Below are 20,893 nucleotides of genomic sequence, written 5' to 3'. Positions count from 1 at the left end.
CTGTAAATTCTTTTTGGCAGGTGCGTAATAAAGGCTATCCAGTTGAGCGCATGCAATTAACGGCCAATAAATGGTAAAAAAGATTGCCACTTTCAACGGTTTGTTTCTTATGATAATACCAGGTGCAATTCGAGACAAGAGGAACACATCGCCGTTGCAGATGGATGAAGCAGTCACGTACCATCCACCAAACAGCGATCAGGCGAAAAAACTGGTATAGAACCGGAGAGGAAGCAATTTAGCTTGTACATAGGTTCAGGCGTAAATCGCAATGGATCTAAAGGCCGTTTGTTATTACGGAGTATTGTCCAAAGAGGAAAGAATCAATCGTGCTAGATAGCTCGGGATCCTGAGGAGTTAGTAGACGTTCCTCAAGGATACATCCATGAAAAAAAGGCAGAATGAAACGATGTTCGCTATATAGCCCCAGATAATTTGATACTCACCTAGAACTAGTAATGGAAAACGCTATCCAGTCAGCCGGAGCCATTTGGAAGGCGATGCTGATATGAAACGGCCGAATTTATGTGAAAAGGAGTGCAGATTAAGAAAAGTTCGAGTCACTTGGCCATTGAACGTAGACTAGTTAGCCGATCTCTTAATGACCTATAGGTGTTTTGTATATGTGCATAGAAATGTAAAAATTAGCGCATTTAATCATAATTGAAGAGTTTTTTATGATAAAGGCCAGTGAAGCCCCACATGCTAAGTTGGTAATTCGGCCCTTTGGATGCGATTATGAACCTTAAAATGCCGGTATCAATACATCGAAAAAGGGCGCTCTTAGCACGACCAGTATGAAGAAAAGGTGCAACTCTGTTCCGGAAAAAGGGGTTCATTAACTTAATGCCGAACAACTTAGTATTACAAAACTTCGTATATACTAATCGTGTAAGTAGACAGAGCGGTTGCAAAAAAAATGATTAGCATAGGTGAGTACGTAATAACTTCGCGTAAGTTATAATGACAATAATCACACTCATCTATCGAATCGATTTACATAGTGATTACTACCTCTGGACATGCATGCTTATGATCAAAGTGCAATTCAGGTCCATACACATATTGCTGTGCTAATGTTCGCACCTTTGCAAACATATACGCTATCTGTATATATTTATTGTATTATATACGACTACAGTGCCCTAGAGGTAGGATTCCCCTTAAAGCATGTCACGCTGGACCTTTTCTTATGCCTCCTTTGAAGCCCCCAAGTGGCTCCAACTGCGCTATATGAGTATGTATCGCTATCGCAGCTTGTTTTCTGTCTGACTGTTCCTAGAGTATATATTTCGAAACTTATAAGCATGGGTATCATTGATGAGATCAAAGTAATCTTTAATCGATTCAGCGTGCACATCTGGGCCTAATATGTTTAACCTATGGGACATCCGAAGACTTAATTAGCTTCAGTTAGCGTTTCATCTCAGACATCTGCAAATCTTACCTTTGATTTACCTTTTTTAATTACGGGCCTTAATGCTTTGTGACAACCAGTCCTACCTGCTGGAAATAATTTAAGAGTCTAGTGCCCGTTGTGCCTTGCTTTTTGACACCTGTTCCCTTGTAGCTTGATTTTCTAAGAGACCGACATATGTGCAATTTGTTACAATTTGACTTGTGGCATATATTCTGCTAGTGATAATTTCGTTTGATATATGGATTCTTTGGATCAAAGGCGCTGTTGAAATGGGTATAAATTGTCCAGCGGCTCATGTAATATAAATATATCTAGTTAAACTCTACAGTAATCTAGGCCTTTGAGACATCACTATAACTATATAATATATTATTATTGAAAACGCTCGTCCGATATTTTTGTTGAAAAAACAACGTGGATGACTGTACCTATTTGCAGCACGCAGCATGTTAAACCGTGATTTATAGTACGTGTGATAAAAATCAGATCCTCCTATGCCGAAGGACAGCTTTTATCAAAATTTATATTTTTTACCAACTATATTAGACTTCAGAATTATATTTCGCTGATTCCTAAAGGGGCCTATTTTTCAAATTCCTTATTAAAAACGTAGGCCTTTTTCTTTAATGATGATAATAATTATATTAAGTTCTCTTTAGCCACTACGAACTAGTACCATAAAAAAATGAATTGTTGTCTCTATATAAAGTTATTTTGTTCTGTAATATTTACATTCCAAACCACAGGGGTGGCAGCAGTTGCATTTGTTTGAACAAGCAACTCTCAAACAAAAATTTGTAAACAATACACGGTCCGCTATGTTGAAAGATACCTATAATATGTCCACATTACAAGACAGTGCTTCTTTTATCAATTACTAAGATATAAATTATGCAGATTTATTAACAAAATCATATAATCGTACAGCGCTGAACAAATCAATGAGTTCTTTATCGGTTCATATAAATTCGTCTTGAAGATCAGTGGAAAACAAATAAATATATGGAATCAAAGCACTTGTTACACGTGATGGGGTGGAAGGCACTTCGTCCGCGGAAAGTAGAACATCAAAAAATTTTTTCTTTCTGTATGTCTTCGTAAAGGCTCGTAAGGTGTAAAGACATCTACCGTTTGGCATTCTAGGAACATAGGAAAACGGGCACCTGCTTTGCCAACCAGTCTTTTAAGGACTTTTAAACCATACTGTTTTTTGTAGTATCAAAATGTCATATTTTATGCACAATAGTGAACAGACATGTGTCTAGTTAATGGGTATAGGCGTGCTAATAGGCATACTGTCTTACCAACTTAGCAGTACTTACAGCCCTTTAAAGACGTTAAGTTTAATTTAATGTGTAGAATTCTAGAATTATAGATATAGTAAATAATCGAAAAAAAACGCGCCAAAGAACGGATGATGTTTAATGTAGCATAGCCGTAATAGGATATTTGGGAAATGGTAGGGAAATTTACCTTCTTTCGTTTTACATGTGTACATGTCGCACTCTTTGAGGAAAGCGACTTCTTTGATTGTTTGGTTCTGTCCAGCCGCAATTATTTTAGGAAGACGGGAAAATTTTATAAAATTGCTATAGTTCTCCCGATTAGCCGTTGCGTCTATCTATATACCATATCTATATACAATAGAAATACAATTTTCTATTATTTGTTGTTAACCTTTTATTTAACCCAAATGTCGTGTTTGAGTATCGATTAATGTAGATTTTTAACGAACTAATAAAATGATCAAGAAGTAACGTGATTGTCTGCCGTTCGGACCCTTTATCATCAGAGCACCGCCACAAAGGAAAAGTCTCGGCATCATGCATCGATGTGGCTTCAGCGATGCGCCCAATGGAAAAAGGAGGAAAGGCGGGGAGGAAAAGAGACGTTTGTTTAAGCGGACTTCGTTTGCAGCATCCGTTGTTGCACTCGGCCGCTGCCTCTCTGTTCGCCGTTACTGGTCGGCTTTAATGCGCTTTCCTCTCCTTGCGACAAGAGGAACAAACGTTGTCTGAACGGCAAAGCGAAATAGATAGAGGGAAGAGGACAGTGGTGGTAATGGGGTTGAGAGGCGGGGTGTGCGGTGGGACAAAAGCAAGCGGCCGGCCAGTCGGTCGGTCGGTCTCTCTGTCTGTCTGTCTGTCGACGGCGGTTGTGTCGACGTGGCAGTGAAAGTCCACCAGCAGCGATGGCGCTTGATGTTTACGGCCACCACAGAGTTGGGAAGCTATTTGTTGTATTACTATTATGGCTTTAATATTCATGAAATGCATCGTCAGCAGAAACAACCAACAAAGTTGCGCCTTGAGTGGTAGGGGAGCAATAGTGGAAGAGAGCTCTTTCACTAGAACTACTATAGTGAGAGGTGAAAAAAACAAACACAGAACGCGAGAAAACGCAAAAGAAAAAAGCAGAGAGAACGAAAAATTCTGTACAAAGTATATGCGGAGGGTTTGGAAATAGGGTAACAGATTAATTGAAAAGGGAAGGCAAAGTGGAACAAACAGAAAGGAACAGACTGGAAGAAAAAACCGTTTCTAAGGAAAAACGAGGAAAGTAGCTAAAAGAAAAATAATATGTATAAAAGAGAGCGATAAACAAAGCTGATCGCACATATACAAGCGAATTAGAAAAAAAAAAGTATGTCAAGAACTTATTAAATACCTATTTTAAATGAAAGTTCGAGAAATCCTGTTGCTTCGACTTTATTGTTTCATGGGTTCACGAACGAGCTTGGCCCTTAACGTTAACAGAAGGAATCGACAATTTAAATATGAATCGATGTATGTACAGGGCGGTTCACTTAATTTAGGCTATCTATTGCGGCGAAGAGACATTTATCTTCTATTCTTAAAGAGCGAGTTCTTTCTAAAACAAAACAGCGAATTCACTATAACAAAAAACGGGGCACCGCTTTCGTCACAAACATCAGCTATTATCCGGTCTCCTTACACACGACAAAGTTCTACCAAATTTGAGAATGTTCTGTTTTTCTCGCTGTGCGTTATTGTAAGGTTTCATGCGGCATGTGTAGGAAATTTATATCAGGCAAACCGGAAAATCCTTTATAAGACGTGGATTGAAAGATTGAGAGGGGCCAAAAATTACAATACAGAAAATAACGGCCGTTTTGGAACGGACAATATCATTGCTAAATGCGTCATCCAGATAAATGTTGACCGTTCATTTTGTGAGACTCTTTGACTTTTATAAGCTCTTTCACTTTTAAAACTTTCGGCCTACTGTTAAGTGTAGCTTTTATTAAGTCGCATTTTCTGTACCACGCGTATCTAAAGACGGTTCAGTAAATTCACACCTATTAATATCGCTTAATTGAAAGCAAGTAAAACGCTGTGTGAGAATTAAAGCAGGAATATTTTTAGAAATTTTGCGAGTAATTTAGGTCCCAAACCGAAACTGTAATTGTTATATTAAATAAACATGACCGCCAAGAGTGACACCTTCATCGTATACAACATATTAAATATCTGTTTTTGTTTAACTACAGAAGGAAAAACAAGTCGAAGTGGGTTAATACATTCACATATATGCTATCTATATGTGTGAGGGTTAAAGCTGCACCTGATGATCGCTGGTATTTATTCAGAGGCTATCCGCGGGTAGCAGTACATGTGAAGCAGAAAAATTGGGCCTATTCAATCTATTCAAAGGCAGCTGGTTGGTTTCCCGTTAAAGTGAACGATGTCGTGGAATCTAGCAGCAACCCTAATATAGTGATGTATTTTGGCTTTGCATAAGGCACCAGGGATCTTAAGTGACTTGAATGGTATTTCAGATACCGACCAACTGTTGAGTCGCATCATCCTAATGGACGGTTAGAGCTATTTTCTCCTCTCTTGGAGTGTTCTTATAATACTGATACTTTACGACTCTTCATCTTGATATTATCTTGTTTACTAACTATACCTACCTTGCAAATCTTTGCTTTTCTGCAAGTGTAGTCATGTTGCTTTATCGACGGCTAAAACGCGAATTGGTTTTTCCAGCGTCAACTTTCTGCCTATTTTGCACAGCTTGAAAAAAACAAGGAACCTAGTGGTCTAGTTCTTTATCAATGGGTACTTATGAAATTGCCATAAAAAAAATATTAATTTTGCTAAAATAACAAGAAACTACCTCCTGAAAATACTCGAGCGATTTACAAAATGTAACACACAATCTGTCTTTAGATGAGGGTTAGTCAAAGCAGTATAAAACAAAACTGATCACTCTGCGTGTTTTTTTTTTTGTGGACTATTGATATATTTGAAGTAATGCGAAAGTTCTGATTTAATTGAATAAACGTATGATGCGTACACGGGGTGTTTTCAAGTCGTCAGCTTGACTACACCTGAAAAAAGAATATAACTAATTTTCGGCGCAATTGCGCTACAGGCTGCGTCATCACAAGAGGAGCCTAATGCATAAAATATCCGGATTAAATATGGCCTTTTAGTTCATAGGTAGTTACTTCCCTTAATTCGTTTGCATAAATATTATCTTGCGTAACTTCAAAGCAAGTTTAAAAAGGCATTGGATCGCAGAAACGTGATGACCGTAGAAAGTTCCCGCTTATCAAAAGAAAGCGGGTAGGCAGATTGACAGCCGGTTATCGACGCAGAGTTCTCTATCAAGGATATAGACCAGAGTGCTGAAAGGTTCTGTTGCCTCCAAAATGGCCACTTTATCTTTTTATTATAGAAAAGCTGCGTTTAAAGCAAATTCGTTGAAAACAATAGAATATCTTATATATAGATAAAATACATATATAGGCCTTGTATATGTGGTACATGTTCATCGCATAAGCTGTCTATAGGTCTTAAGATCTATAGGATTTGCCAAAATAACTATTTTCATCTTTGTTCTCTATCACAATCTTTAGGGGTATCATGATCCCAAATATTAACAATGGAGGTCGGTGGTGCTTATAGAATATACAAAGTTGGCATCGTCTGCCCATATGGCTTGCAAAAGAGGAAAACTTACGGATATTAACTATCCAACAGATTATATAGAACATTTAATAACTTCGCATCCTCTTTGTGCCCCTTTGCTCAACCCAGGAGGCAGTTGAGGCATAGTGACAAGGCCTAACACTTTTATCAAGTAGGCAGATTCCGTGCTGTGCCTTTACTTGCCGAATGTCTTTATTGATCTTTAATGAATCTCCGCAGCGCTGTTTCCTTTGAGAAACCAAAACTTAACCACTAACCGTTGATTTCCAGGGCCAAGGGATGTTTTTCCATCTGAACTTATTTTTCTTACAGTAAACAAAGCCAGTTTCCACTCAAAAGTTTCTAGGAAACTAGGGTCGCATTTCGTCAGCGAACGGCTCGGAGTGCAAAAGTTTCAAAGCTCGCCGAATCAGCTTGTAACAGTCTAATACATAATCGAAATTAATTGCAGTATATATCGTCCCTAGTCGAGCTAAAGATAGGGCGACTTCCATAAAACTACCCGTCGACACTGGATCTGACTTTTATGTCATACAAAAATGTAGGAGCTATAGACTGTAATAACGTTAATGCCAGTTCGTCTGAGTGTATTTTATTGATGTTATGGGAGGCACAGTGTCTAGTGATGAGCTCATAATTATGTTTGCTTCTTGTTGCACACGTGCAGCGTTAGACGAAACAAATGATAATTGGCAAGTATATACTTAACGGAAAAGTATCGATCTTGTGGCCCGCCACCTTAAAGGTAGATAACATATTGGAACAGAACCTGATTCGAACAAATGAAACGATCAGCGTTCAACGTTTTTCGATAACTTGCTTGTCATAACATAGACCCTGTAGCAAAAAATGTGTGCGAGTCTGTTGACTCTACCCTAAGCGTTCCTGAGAACTCTTTCGCTCGACCTAAGTTTTGGGGTCTCCTATGTTTTTTTTTCTTTGGGCATAACAATCTGTTTGCTGCGGGCCTATAAGACTATCGCTCATTTGCCCCCTTATTGCCCCATTATTGAAACATACTACACTTACAAATACATCCATCTCGATACTCCTTGCGGTAGAAGATTAGTGGTCATTAGGTTCCCATCATATAATAACATTCTTTCTGAAGTGGTTACGATTTGTCTGCAGATGAATTTACTCATAGGAGGATACGGAAGCAGACACTGAGGCAAACTGAAATATTATAAAAACCAACGGTTGCTTGAAAGAGTCTTTGAATCTATGATTGTTTGTATTAGTTATTGTTACTATTCAGTAACGGTGTGAAGATACGGCCGGGAGTACAACAGTTAGCTCAGCAATATCACCGACGTAATTATTAAGCGCTCTGAAGGACCATTCATGTCACGATCCTCTTATGCTCCTTCTGATGAACTGGTGCTAATTGAACTCTTAGTAATATGCAAAAAAGTCTTATGACTTCAACGTAAGTACCATCACAGTAGCCTCTTGCATACACTGTTTTTCCAAGACCATATACGAGTGCAATACTTTATTTATTTCCGAAGATCTGTCACGTCAAATTTGGCATCAGTAGAAATATCAAAAATCGTGATCCTCACAAAGTGAGATTTATCATTTACTATTATTAGCTTACTAAATAAAGTGATAGGAAATTCTACGCTACTTTTCCTTTTTTTTTTTATTATGCTAGCTACTTAAAACCTATTTATTACCAAACGTTCCATCGGTTCTTCATAATATAGACATCGCGCCGCAAATCCTGTACTCGAAGTATCACAGAGACTTCTATCCGCCAAGTAAAGCCACGTACGAGACCGTAACATGGTTATATTACGCTCAATATTTATATCGAAAGTATAATCGAAGGTAGAATCATATGCATAATGTTAAGAATAACGAGCCGCATTAGATTTGAATTCTTTGGTTTGCTCTCTTCATTTCAGCGCTTCACCGTGACATCACTGGCACGTAAACAGGGAGAGACTAAGATAATGAATGGCAGACGAAAAGAGTCGTCTGTCTACGTTCCTTTCTGCTTTAGCACTGACGTTTTCTTGTTGTATTTTGAAACTTTCTCTGCCCTTTAGAACTTAATAGACGAAATGATTATTGTATTGATGCTTAGCGGCTTTTAAAAATGTCTTCGTAGACGCTCGATCAAGGGAGTTTGCCCTTCGTATCTCGACCCGCCCGGAAAACCACTGGCATATAACTACGTACACTACGGCACACATGACACTTCACACGCACCCTGTGGAATCAGGTAGACACAAAACTAAACCGTGCTGTCTTTTTGCGAAAGCCACAGAAAGAGCTCAATCCAGCGCGAAGAAGAGCTACAACAGCCATCAAAAATAAGGCAAACTACTGTCTCCATTACTACAAGCTTTATCGACCGAAGCAGACCCCGTTATCATTATGCAAATAGGTTACTGCCGCATGAACAAAACTACCTTTCTGAACGGTTGGTTGTACAAGCAGAAATTGCAAGTGAGATCTATGCGTGCCTGCTTTTTCTCCGTGCCCTGAAGCCAACCGTTCCGTGAAGTCTCTTATTCCTGTTCATCCACCCCCTTCCCCCCACTTGCACACAGGCGCACATCCATTTACCTACGCTCCCAGTCCGCCAGCCACAAACCAACAAACGAACCCTATTCAGCCTTTTTTCTCGCCCCCGTTTCACTTCGTTTCGTTCGCTATTTCGAGCTCCTTCCCGACAAAAGCGGTCCCCCGATGATTTGTCGCTTTTGTGACTTCATTTTTCGATGCTCCTAGCCTCGCAACAACCTCTTCGAACGACGTGTCGTATAGTATAGATACCGAGTGGATCAATTCCCGCGTCTCGTTGACGAACGTAAACAAAAACAGCAGCTCGTCCCTATGTTTGTTAGGAAGCTTTTAAAGATTTATGCTGAGGGGAATGCTTGCAGACAATTTAAGTTATTCAAACTGTATGTTTTGCTTGCTTCTATGTTTATTCGCTTTCATGATTACAAGCGTATTGTAACTGGGGAGAAAATTACATCGAGACTTAACCGAAAAATGAATTTAGCCATAAAAGTCTATAAAAAGAGAATATTCCAAAGAGAACAGAACTGAAACACATCATCAGTCACGGGATAAAAATATTCATTGATTCGTACTATTCACTTGGGGTAGATAAAAGACTTGTTTGAAGACTGCATCCAGTTTACTGCAGTGCGTTAACTAAGCTCGATATGTTTACGGTCGCTGTTAATTGCAGAACTTCATTGACGAAGCTTCGGGTGAAGTCGTACAAAGTAGTAGAAGTAGTAGCCGGATAATGCGAGCATCACGCTGTTCGAGCAAATCCATATAATATAGATGCGTATATTATTACAACTACGTGACATGAGCAGATTACCCTTCAAATTTTGTAGATCACAATTTTGCCTATGCTGTGATAGACAGGCCATTTAATGCTTCATTTCATGGCTAGAAGTTTTTGTACTGTAGAATGCAATTCTGTCTTAACCCACTCATACTTTTTTTTATTCCCAGTCACTTTAATTGAAGGAAAAGAATGTTCTATTGAGGTCTACATGAGCACGGCTTGGTGCAATTCACTTGCGGATAAACGAAGTATTTCAGGCACAAATGTTGAACCGCAAAAAGGCAGTCCGATGCTTCAGCCAGAATACCGCGGCTAGCAGCCGCTAGCCGGCTCTTTCATTCTCATCTTCGTTCGTCACTTCCGGCGCGGTTCTTTCTTTTGCCTTCCGAGTCAAAAAGTAAGTAGCTACTACTGCCGCTATTCTTCTTTGGCTCAATCGGCGGACCCAGCCCGCGGGCCGCTATCTGTTTCCCGTGTTATCCTCCTGCGGCTTCTGGTCTCCTTCCCTTTTCCTGCCGCTGCTGCTGCTGCTGCTGATGATCTGCAGGCGACGGGTGGCGATGGCAGCGGAACAGTCAGTCCCCTGGCGTCGACGGCAGTGACAACGATGCGCATCCAAGAACGCGTGGATCAGTAACAGCAGCCGGGGGCTGTGGACAATTTTTGCTTCGTTGCTTTCGCGGGCCTCTTTCTCCTTGCGTTCGTCCATTGCTGCCAAATCGACTTTTCCATTACTGGCTCTGCCTTACCGCATTCCGTCTGCGGCGTCCATCTACCTTCACTACAGGCGACCTCGAACAAGGACATCGAATCGTCTTCTCGACAGACAAAGCCTGGACATCGAACCCCCTTTCCGTCTTTTCCCTTTGTCGACCCCCTGAAAGCCGCGTTCAAACTGCTTTGTACTGCTATCCCTAACTATTGTACCACAAAACTGTTCCGTACTACATATACGTTACCTTGCGCAAACTTGAATTAGTAACCCGATCCGGTGAAGCTGGCATCAGCTTCCCTGTTCATTAGCTGCACATGGTGAATCTAAAACCCTTCGAAGCTGTTATACAGAAAACATAAAAAGCCTGCTATATTACGATCTATGGGTGATACATATAAATTAGAAAGAGAGAGATAGGTCAAGCAATAAGATAAGAATCAACAGGCGATCTTCGTACTGCTGCGGAAAAATCGCGTTGCGCTAGATGCCTTATCGAGCGTGGCCCACCACAAACATAATGGACCCTCTTGCATGCGTATTGTCGAATGAGACTCGTTCGGCAATTTCTAGCATTTTTTTTTCCTCGATAGCTGGCTATATTTTTCGACATATAACGACACAAACTTTAGCTCACTTCGTGGCTGGAAGTGGTGGCTGTCTCACTCTTCAACTCGTTCCGTTTTATGCATATGCTTTTCACTAGCTGACACTCTGAACGATGAAAATAATGAAAAAGTATGGATCTTACGGTTCTATTAGTTGTTGGTAGCTCGTATAATCCTCACCTACTTGGCGTCATTGACAAGTGTGTATACAAGAGTATATAATACAGGGACGCTTTTTGTTCCACAAATTTCTTAATTTCTCCGTCTTAAGAGCCGACTTCTTTAGAAGATGAAATTTACAGCTAGAAACATAGGAGTGCAAGCCTGAATGAGCTACAAATTATACAGTGACTTACATGTATACGCACCATAGCACACCATCTCGATGCTTCATAATTAATCGTCTGTCTGTCAACCTTAAATGAAGTCAGGTTCAGGAAAAAGAGACAGGATGACAGGATTGCTAATGCGTCAAGGGACCTAATGTCATACCATGCTACACGTTGCTAATACGGGCTGTGCGTAGAAACAGAACGTGGAGTGGATGATACGTAGTACAAATATTGCACTTATTATATTAAATGTTCTCAGCGAACATAATTGTAAGCAGACAATTATCGTGCTGATACGCAAGGCTATGGGGATATCTTCTCATATTATATATCTCTATGGGTTTTCATATTTGGAGATTTAGATAAACGATTTCGGCCTGCCCTAGTCAAACAGCATGGCTTCAGCTGGTTAACTCCTACCACCGTCAGAATCTGTCTACGTCCGATTTTGTAATAACAAATTTATTAAACACACACTTTACTATTGCGGGAAATTGTATTCTTCAAGTATAATTTCCCGCAGTGTTAATAAATGATTATTCTTTGTCCCGAATCCTTTCGCCTCGGCGTCTTTGTGTCGACGTAAAATACACAAAAAATGAGGTCGATGATGAATTTCTGGGCATAAATGTTTAGAGACTAGCCCTATCTTTATCCAATAGAAATTATTTGTACTGGATACCGAAAGGGTCGGATTGCGGAGATCGCAAAACTGAACCACTAGACTGATGTCAAAAATAGATATGACATAAACATTTCGTAATAACGATACGGAACCAAAGCGTCTGTTTTTAGGGTAGAGAAACAAACAAACAGTTTTGTATCTCAAAACTGAAACGATGCATAGTTTTATATATACATATACCTACTATCTCTAATATTTTATACTCACCTTTTTCTTGGATCATTACTACTAATATCATCAGCTATATACATTTTTTATCCTGCCATATTGGTCGTTCATCAAAATTAGCAGACAAGAAATTCAAGGTCACCTACCAGTACGTCTGCGACCACTTTAGGCACTATTCGAAAACACGTGTTCGCCTAGAATTGGCGGAAGACTAAGCATAAGGATTTGGTCTTCTCTCGTAAGTAGAAAGGCTGTAAGTGCTGCTGTAATATTCTATCGAGCTAAGAGGCACTTATCTAATATAAGGAGCAAGTTGAATGCGCGCCGAACACAAGACTCCTTGGCTCAATCGAACTTCAGATGGAAACTTATTCGGATTTATGGCTTTCGCATCGTGGCATCAACAGGAGCGGGAAGAAACGCGCTTACGCTGCAACGTAGAACGACTATTATTACTATGATTATAGTGCTATTGCCGCCGCTACTATGGATTCGAACAAATGCAAACGTACTATATTCCAACGACGGCTACTAGCAACAATTAACGATGAAATAACGCTAGCAGAAGGCGTAACGCACAACCGTACAAAAAAGCCACATTCAAACATAAAGATGCGTGAAAGTTTTTCGTAGTCGCAGAGTATACCAAGGGAGGTTAGCTATCTAAATGCTGATAACAGCTATCATACACAAAGGAGAACGGTACAACTCGTAAGAAGAACATAGACAAAAAAACGAATAGAGCAGGAAAGTGAGTCTAGCTTGGATAGACGCAAGAGGCAAACGGGGGAGACACCGTGACTAGCTGACTAGCCGGCGCATTGGTGGACAGTCAAACAGGCGGATATTGACAATTTGGTATCAACTTGAATCCAAAGTTGCCGGTTGGGTTTGTAGTGTTGTATCTTCCTGTGTTGCCCGATCAATGCTACTGTAGGGAGCACTTCCACAAAGGCCTGGAGCGCCATAGCAATAAGACTTCCAACGCTTAACATCAAGGCGTACAGTTTCGGTAAGCTCTTCACGGAAGTATCGCCGGAAACAGTCCTATTCGTTCACCGGAAGGGAACAACCAGATCACATATTGCTTCTACTTTATTCACCTGCAGCCGGTGTGGGCCTAATGCAAGCAAAATCCCAAAGTCGAGAAAGCACTTTGGTGAGCTAAGATACTACTATTATATCGCGTTTCGAAGCCAGTCGATTTTTCTCTACGGCTGACGTATAAATACAGAGTGACAAGGACGTATGGCATAAAATTTACCCGTGTGACCTAACGGCTTCACTAATGAGCAATTTACAAAGGGCAATCACCAGCAAATAGTCAGTTACGTTTAAGATACGCATACGAATATGTGCTGCGGTTCCATGAAAAAACAGGTGTGGCAATCTAAAATATACCGAATCAGTACTATTTGTAACTTGATTGCATAACTTAAACATGTACCCCCTTGTACGAACACCTTAGATTTTCAAAAACAATAGGAAATTGTGCTGGAAGGGTAGCTCGATGGTTTAAATAACTGTAAAATAGCGAAAGAGAACGTATTTGCCCTGCGGTTTTCCTTCGTTTTCCACTCCCACCTTCTGCCTTGTCGTACCACATTGTGTGCTTATTATTTATCAATGGCCGACTGACATATTTTTATCTGAGGCTAATCTGCAACTCTGCTTTCTGTAAAATAGATAAGTGTCTGAAGGGGGCCCATTTCCTTTCCCCATGCACAATGGTGCTGGGTCAAGGAGGCGGCCCGTTGTTGTTCACAAAGCTAGTGAAAATAATGATACGGCAAAAAAGCGTCTTCTCATTATATGACGATTTTTTTTTCAACTTTGCATAAAAATCCTCGATTTAACAGTGTCTTGAAAAGAAAAGTCTTGTTTCACCCAAACGGTTCAAACAGCGAACAAGCTTGTTCGGCTTTCAATTTTTAATTTCATAATAAAAAAACGTCTGTTGGACGTCGCGGATAAAGTAAAATAAAAAATTAACATTTCAATCATGTCAACAGAGTGACTTTATCAATACGACAGAATGATTATAATTTACTGATAGAACTTTATCTTACTACCGTACGCTATTTTTTTTTTTTCTCTGTTTATAATACTTTCATTCTGCTCTATTTTGCAGTTTCTGAAGACCGCGAGGAAACTATAATGTTATATAAGTATAATATATTATTGTAAAGGTCAAGCTGCCGGTGTCTCTAACTTTTGCTGCGCCTGCTGTCAGAAGACTAGCCAGTAAAAGAAGAGGTTGCGGCCTACTCAAGTTTTCGAAACAGAGCTATTGTATAAGTAGGTCCACTTTCGTTTGCCCTACGGTACCTGGCTTATGGCCGCTGCATCGTCTACTAGCCCAAATCGAGCGATAAAAAAGACAAATGTATTGTTGCGCTTGAGGCGTAAATGCATTATTAGCAAGTACATCGTCTCTTTCCGTACCTTGCGTCATTCTGGATAAAAAGCAAAAGCAGATAGATTTATCGTCGAACTGCATTTGCAAGTTACCTCACGACGAGGACAAATGATGAAGTGTCGCTGATAAAAAACAACAGCGACAACATAGAGATTTTCTTATTTATCCTCGAATAGCGAGTGCGGCACAATGCGGCTGGAATCGAAATCCTGTGTCACCTTTTCACCCCGTGTAACGATTTGCAAGCTGATGTAGTCGCGTTTCCATCGCTTCAAATATGTGTTCGAATTCATCCATCATATTTCTACCTTCTCTTCTCGTCCGCCGACTGCGCGTTCCTCCGCTGCCCGTCTGCTGTTCTTTCTCACTCTCCCGAAATACGTGCCTGGTATAAGTTTTATCCAGTGGTGGGTCTTGCAATCTCACTTTTCACGCAAAGGAACCACGTAACAAAGCGATGGGCGTGATTTTTGTCATGCAAAAGCTTGTTTTGATTACTTGAGCCTGGCCTTTGGCGACATCCTTCAGAGCAAACAACTCTGCTGCGAGGAATGCTAGAGTAATGCGGTAGAGGCGCTTTTTCAATTGTCGAACAAATTTACTTCAAAAGAAGAATAATCTTGAATCGAATTGCATTAAAAAGATTAATCAATGTATAGCTCTACTAGAATTCCTCGATTTCGACCCGTTCATCTAATTTTTCTCAAAAGAACTTCATGAAGTTCTCGGTTGATTTTGAAGGTATTTGGAATTTTCATAATACAAAGGCAAAACTTATTACATAATTACATAATTGTGTTATCATTATGTGCACAAAATAGGGAAAAGAATGAAATATACGTGCAGCAAGTAGATAGAAATCGACGAATGCCCTTACGGATGGCCACTAAGATAGTTTCTAGATCGTCTATTTTTTCTACCTTAGAATATCTTTGGAAAGTCAGAGGTATCCTAACGACTCAAGTGTATGCGCATGGAAAATGGAAACTAACTCTGACATTCTATAATATGTAAAATAAACTAATGGAAACGGAACCGTTATTTAGGCACAACATACAAAAGCGGAAATCGTTTGATTCGCTTCTGGAGACCCCAACCGCTTGCTAAGTGCTGTCTTTGTCGCTCCTATTAGCACGCCCGACGCCGCCTCTGTCATGGCACCCTGTACTCTTTGTTTCCTTTACACCCTCCATGTGTATGCATATGTGCGCATCTGCGTGAGCGCATAGGGCTTCTCTTGTCATCAGCTTTCCGGTGATCTACTGCTTGGTCTCCCACTTACCAATATCACCAACGCGCGAACCGTTCGTGTACCGCTGCTCTTTTTCCCCTATGCTAGTTACTGTTCCCAGTCATTTTAGGGAGATTTATCATGCTGCAGTCCTGAAGTGACTAAATTGAAGCAACGCCCCACCAGCGTTTCTTCCTTCGTTATGCTAGCGTTACCTCTTTCCATGGTCGTTTCCAACCAAACAGAGCTACTTGCGCATAAAAAAAACATCGGCGAAGTATATTTCAACGGTTCTGTGCGGCTCTATGATTATCACATTGCAACCCGTGTTGGTGCCTCTATGTTCCCGCTTGCCTTCCCACAACTATCTCACAACTGTTTCTACCAAGGATCCTAACGAGAACGTGCCGAAGAGCTGCAGGCGGCCGCCTGCATTGGTCGCTCTGTTACACTGCTTGCTACTTTGGCGCGACACCTAAAGGATCGCCCAGCGAAACGCGGGTGAGTGAGCGATAGAGACAAACTACCGAGGAAAACCGGAGAGCGTAACCAAAAGAAAAGGAAAAGAGGTGAGAAAGAGAAGGATAATTATGTGGAAAAGAAAAAAGGACGCATAAAGGCTTGAAACCATCTAGCCAGGCTGTACTAGTCAGCCAAACCAGGGAAACCAACCAACGCGTAAAACGCGTAACGCTTTTCCGCCGTCATAAACACTTTGCTAATGGATGGAACAGACTGGCTTAATTGTCAGAAAGAAAGTCGCGCGGCTGCTGGCGCTGCTTCGGGCGTCCTACGAAATGGCGGTGGCAGTGGCAGCAGCGGTGCTTCGACTGCAGCCTCTGTTACTAAGAAGCGGAAAGAGAGTTGAAGAGAAGAGAATCGCGCGACACGGTCGCGCACCTCGTAACCGCGAAAGAAGGACCATGAAGGGCACTTGAGGGGACCGGGAAAAGGGCTGGCCTGACTTGGTGGGTTTGTGGTCAAGAAAAGTCACAAGCTAGAGGACGAAACGCTTGGAGGGGCAGTGAAGCCACCACGTTGAAGCGTTACCACGGCCCCCATCACACAACGACAACGAACGCCGCCGTATGGGGCAGGACGCGTTCTGAAGCTCAAGCAAACTCAATTCCTTCTGCTTTCAGTTGTATAGGGCATGTCCGGCACTGACTTCCTTTTGATTGTGAATGGGGTGCTTTAAAAATCCTTTGAAATGCCACGCAGATTCATTTTGTTCGCATTAGTAACAGCGCTGAAGAGTATTTAACCACACCAGCGTTATTGTTAAAGGGAAGATTGATTGTAAAATAGCTAAAAATAGTGATAATCATATCACGGTTGAGAAACTAAGTAAAAAGTTTCATTTTAGTAAACTACTTCGTTTGGTTGTATTGATTTTATAGTGATTTGGCGTCGTATATCTATATATAGAACGCATTTTTCGTTCCTTAAGATGAACATTGTACATTACTTTGTAGTGTTAGGGATTATATGATCCTCATGAAGTATGAATTGTGTTCTCTGCGAAACATCAGTGTAGAATTCATCCATCCCTTAATCGCTCAGTTATGCTTAGGTACTGCATATCTTGTAAGTGTAGCGAGACAATATCAATACGAAGCGAACATACAGTATTTAAAATGATAATCTTAGAAATTTAAAGTAAACATCTTACCAACTGAAGTGTTGCGCGGCAAATTTTCGAATTTAGAAGTATGCGTAGATTCACTATGGATTTAATTGCTACCGCTCACCCCATCCCAACTACGTAGTGGTCTTTACTCTCGGTGAGATGCTAAACTCGTCTTCAGCACTGAACTGATTACGCCAGCTTAAGGTGATCGTGTGAAATTTGATTAATCGTAACCTATTCTACTACGGTCTATAACTGCAAATGACATATTTGAAGTTTATCCCACAAATTAAGTTAGTAAAGAACTTTTATTTTTCACAAAAAAAAACTTTATTATTATCGCCTAACTATTTTTGTCGTGGCAGCAGCCGTGCAAGTGCATAATGGAGTTTGCCATGGAAGGCAACGAAATGTTGGACAACGACACCATAAGCGAAGTGTAGACAGGGACGCAGCGGATAGCTGGGGTCCCTTTTTTCACATAACTAGTTTTCTTTCCTTTTCTTCTTGTTTTGCTGTACGAAGACAAAAGACAGAAAAACAAAACTAGAAGTAAAATATTTTTCCCTGTCCGGATCACTGTTTCACTTATTACTTGTATTTTTGTGGTCTTATTATATTTATCTCGATTTTTCTAAATAATGCGAAGTTCAAGGTTTAGGAGCAGCGGCAGCCGCTACAGTTTCTATTGACACAGTAACGGTCTTAGCTGGAGCAGCAGTGGTAGCAGTAGCGAACGAATGGCCAATTGCCTGACTTGGGGAGCAAGACGAAGGCAGAACAAGAAAATACAAAGTCGCTTGCGCGCTTCTCTATGTGATGCGTGATGCTCAAAAGGACAACGGGCGTGTCTCTTGCTTCTTGTCATTTTCTTCCTTCTCTTCTGTATCGCTTCGGTATTTTGGACACCGTCAAAATCCCTAGACGTCCACCCATCCCATCATACCAATATTAGCGCCGGGATAAGTCAATTTCGCGCGTGTGCGCGCCATCGGCCTTAACTCTTCGTCACCAGCGACATCAACATCAGCAGTAGGAGACGGCTTTCCCTTGGGCCCGTACAAGGCCCTGTCCGTTAGAGCGAGCGATGTCGCAGCGGCGGGGTCGCTCAGTATCCGCCCATGGACAGACAGTTAGAAAGGAAAGCCCTTTACGCCCGAATGCGTTCATTCGTTTTTTATTAGCCTGCTGCCAGATCACAACGGACTCGAGGACGGAACGATTCCGATTTGTTCCATGTCGTCGCTTCATTGTGACATGACGGTCTCCGAGGGCGCGGAAGCTAGACTGCACTGAGCGAGGCACTATTGCTCTGCACCAAAAGCGCCCGACGACAGCAAAAGCAACGGCGTCGACAATGATGGCGCATCGTCATCGATGAGTGGGCGTTTCAAAAAAGCCCCACGAAGCGCCTCTTCCCAGTCGCGCCCTTCGTCGGATCTCCCTACTGCTGACCCCCACTTCCATTCACCGCACCCTAAGTGCACGGGCCCAGTTTTCCAAAGTGGCCGATTAGTAGCCCTCATACCGACCAGTTCCGATGTTCGTATTTGGGCCTTTGCCATGTAATGTTTTACAATGCTCTGATGGCTCCTCTTCTTACTAATGTCCCTGTTTCCTTGTAGACAGATTCATTTTCTATCTTCAATGTCTGTGGCTAAATTGGTTTTGCAAAGCTACAATTTCATTCAACTGTATGATTATGTTTGAAAAATGCCCCGAGCCACATTTACTTGTTGACTAACTTGTAGTGCGAAGCGAATCGTCCATATCTCTATTTTCCCTACTTCTGATCTACTTCCCTACCTTCCAATTGGGTATTTAGCCCAATATCCAATTATAGTTAAAGCTAATTACCGAGTCTAAACTCGGCTTAGTGTTTTATTAGAGATAGCAGTGCGTCTAAAAGAAGGTTTTCGGAGTTAGAATGACTTTTAACTCTCGAAATTGATTTGATGATTTTTTTTTTGAAACGGCCACCACTGAAAATAAAAAAAATGGTTTCATGGTTCTCATCATGTTATACCACACTGAACTATATTTTAACATTTTGCTTTGTAAATAACCATAGTTAATTGAGAACAGGATTAGTTATGTTTTTTATTTTGTTCTTCAGTTTTATTTTAGGTGTAAAACTAAAATTAATCATAATTTAGGTAGCCTGAAGTAAAGAAATGCCTACTATACACAATTGCATATTGATAGTTTTGATTCCGATCCATTAAACGTACAACAGAGCCTAACAACAAAAGACTCCAATATTTCATTGCTCCACGTACATTTGATAACCAAACGAAATTTCGTTTTCCCGTTGTATTAATGACACCATCCATAGAAACCGCATTGAAAAAACACTGATTTTTTACGCCAATATATTGGATTCGTTGCTTGAAGTAGATGAAAAAATAAGCGTGATGCAAGATCAGTTTTCGTCGAAAAAGGTCTTAAATCTGCAGCTTCCTTATTTCTTTACTTACTAGTGCGTGCGCCCGCAAAACTCTCAAGCGGGTTGCATCCCTCTCATCTATCAGGTGTTTTCCATTTAAAGGTTGTTATAATAGTACAGCATATAATAATAATAATAACATACCGGGCTGTCATAAACGGATCGAACAGAGTTTAAAATTGATTAAATTTTGAACTGCGCGCCTCTAGTAGACAAAAATTGGCTAGTAAATACTCCAGTCTTCTAGACACATACCAGTTAAAATCGACTGAGAAGGAGGTTCAGATGGAAAAACATTTTGTAGCCTCGATAATCAATGCTCAATGAATGGTCAAGTTTTTGTTTCTCGAAGGCCACAACAGTCTAGAAATTCACGATAGATTGGTAAGCACATTAGGCAAAGAGGCCTTAAACGAAGACACAGTAGGCGAATACTGTGAAGGTTTCAAGAACGGAGGCTGAAGTATTGAAAACCAATGAGATTATGAGCCGATGTAGGTACCCGAAGGACAGAAAAGCATTGCTGCAATTGAGAACTAGTTTTTAAAAAAGCAAGGCCTGGCATCTCTGTCAGCCAAAACATTTCATATGCATCGCGTTACAGAGTTATTGCTAGAGTATCGAAGATGTGGAAACTGAAAAAATGGATTACCCCTGAATTACCTCCACGCTAGTTGGAAATGTATTCTATCTCTAATTTGGGAAACTCCGATCAAAAGGAGGCATACAGTCGCCATGCATAAGGCGTGCGTCAAGTTATAATAATTTCTACCATCATCTAAAAAGAAGGAAAATTCGGTGACAGTATTTAGTAGGCTCCGACGTAAGATGATGCTAGCACTAGCGACTGACACCAGAGGCAATGAGACAACTCGCTAGAAACGGAACAATGAATATAGCCTGTTATCTCGAGTTCTCTTAGAGATTTGTGAACAGGTGACAAAACAATCAAAACCACGTAG

The sequence above is a fragment of the Varroa destructor genome, unplaced genomic scaffold, assembly GCF_002443255.2.
Source record: "Varroa destructor unplaced genomic scaffold, Vdes_3.0 BEIS01000002.1, whole genome shotgun sequence".
Lineage (NCBI taxonomy): Eukaryota > Metazoa > Arthropoda > Arachnida > Mesostigmata > Varroidae > Varroa > Varroa destructor.
The sequence above is the reverse complement of the archived record's forward strand: the minus strand, read 5'-3'. Positions refer to the sequence as shown.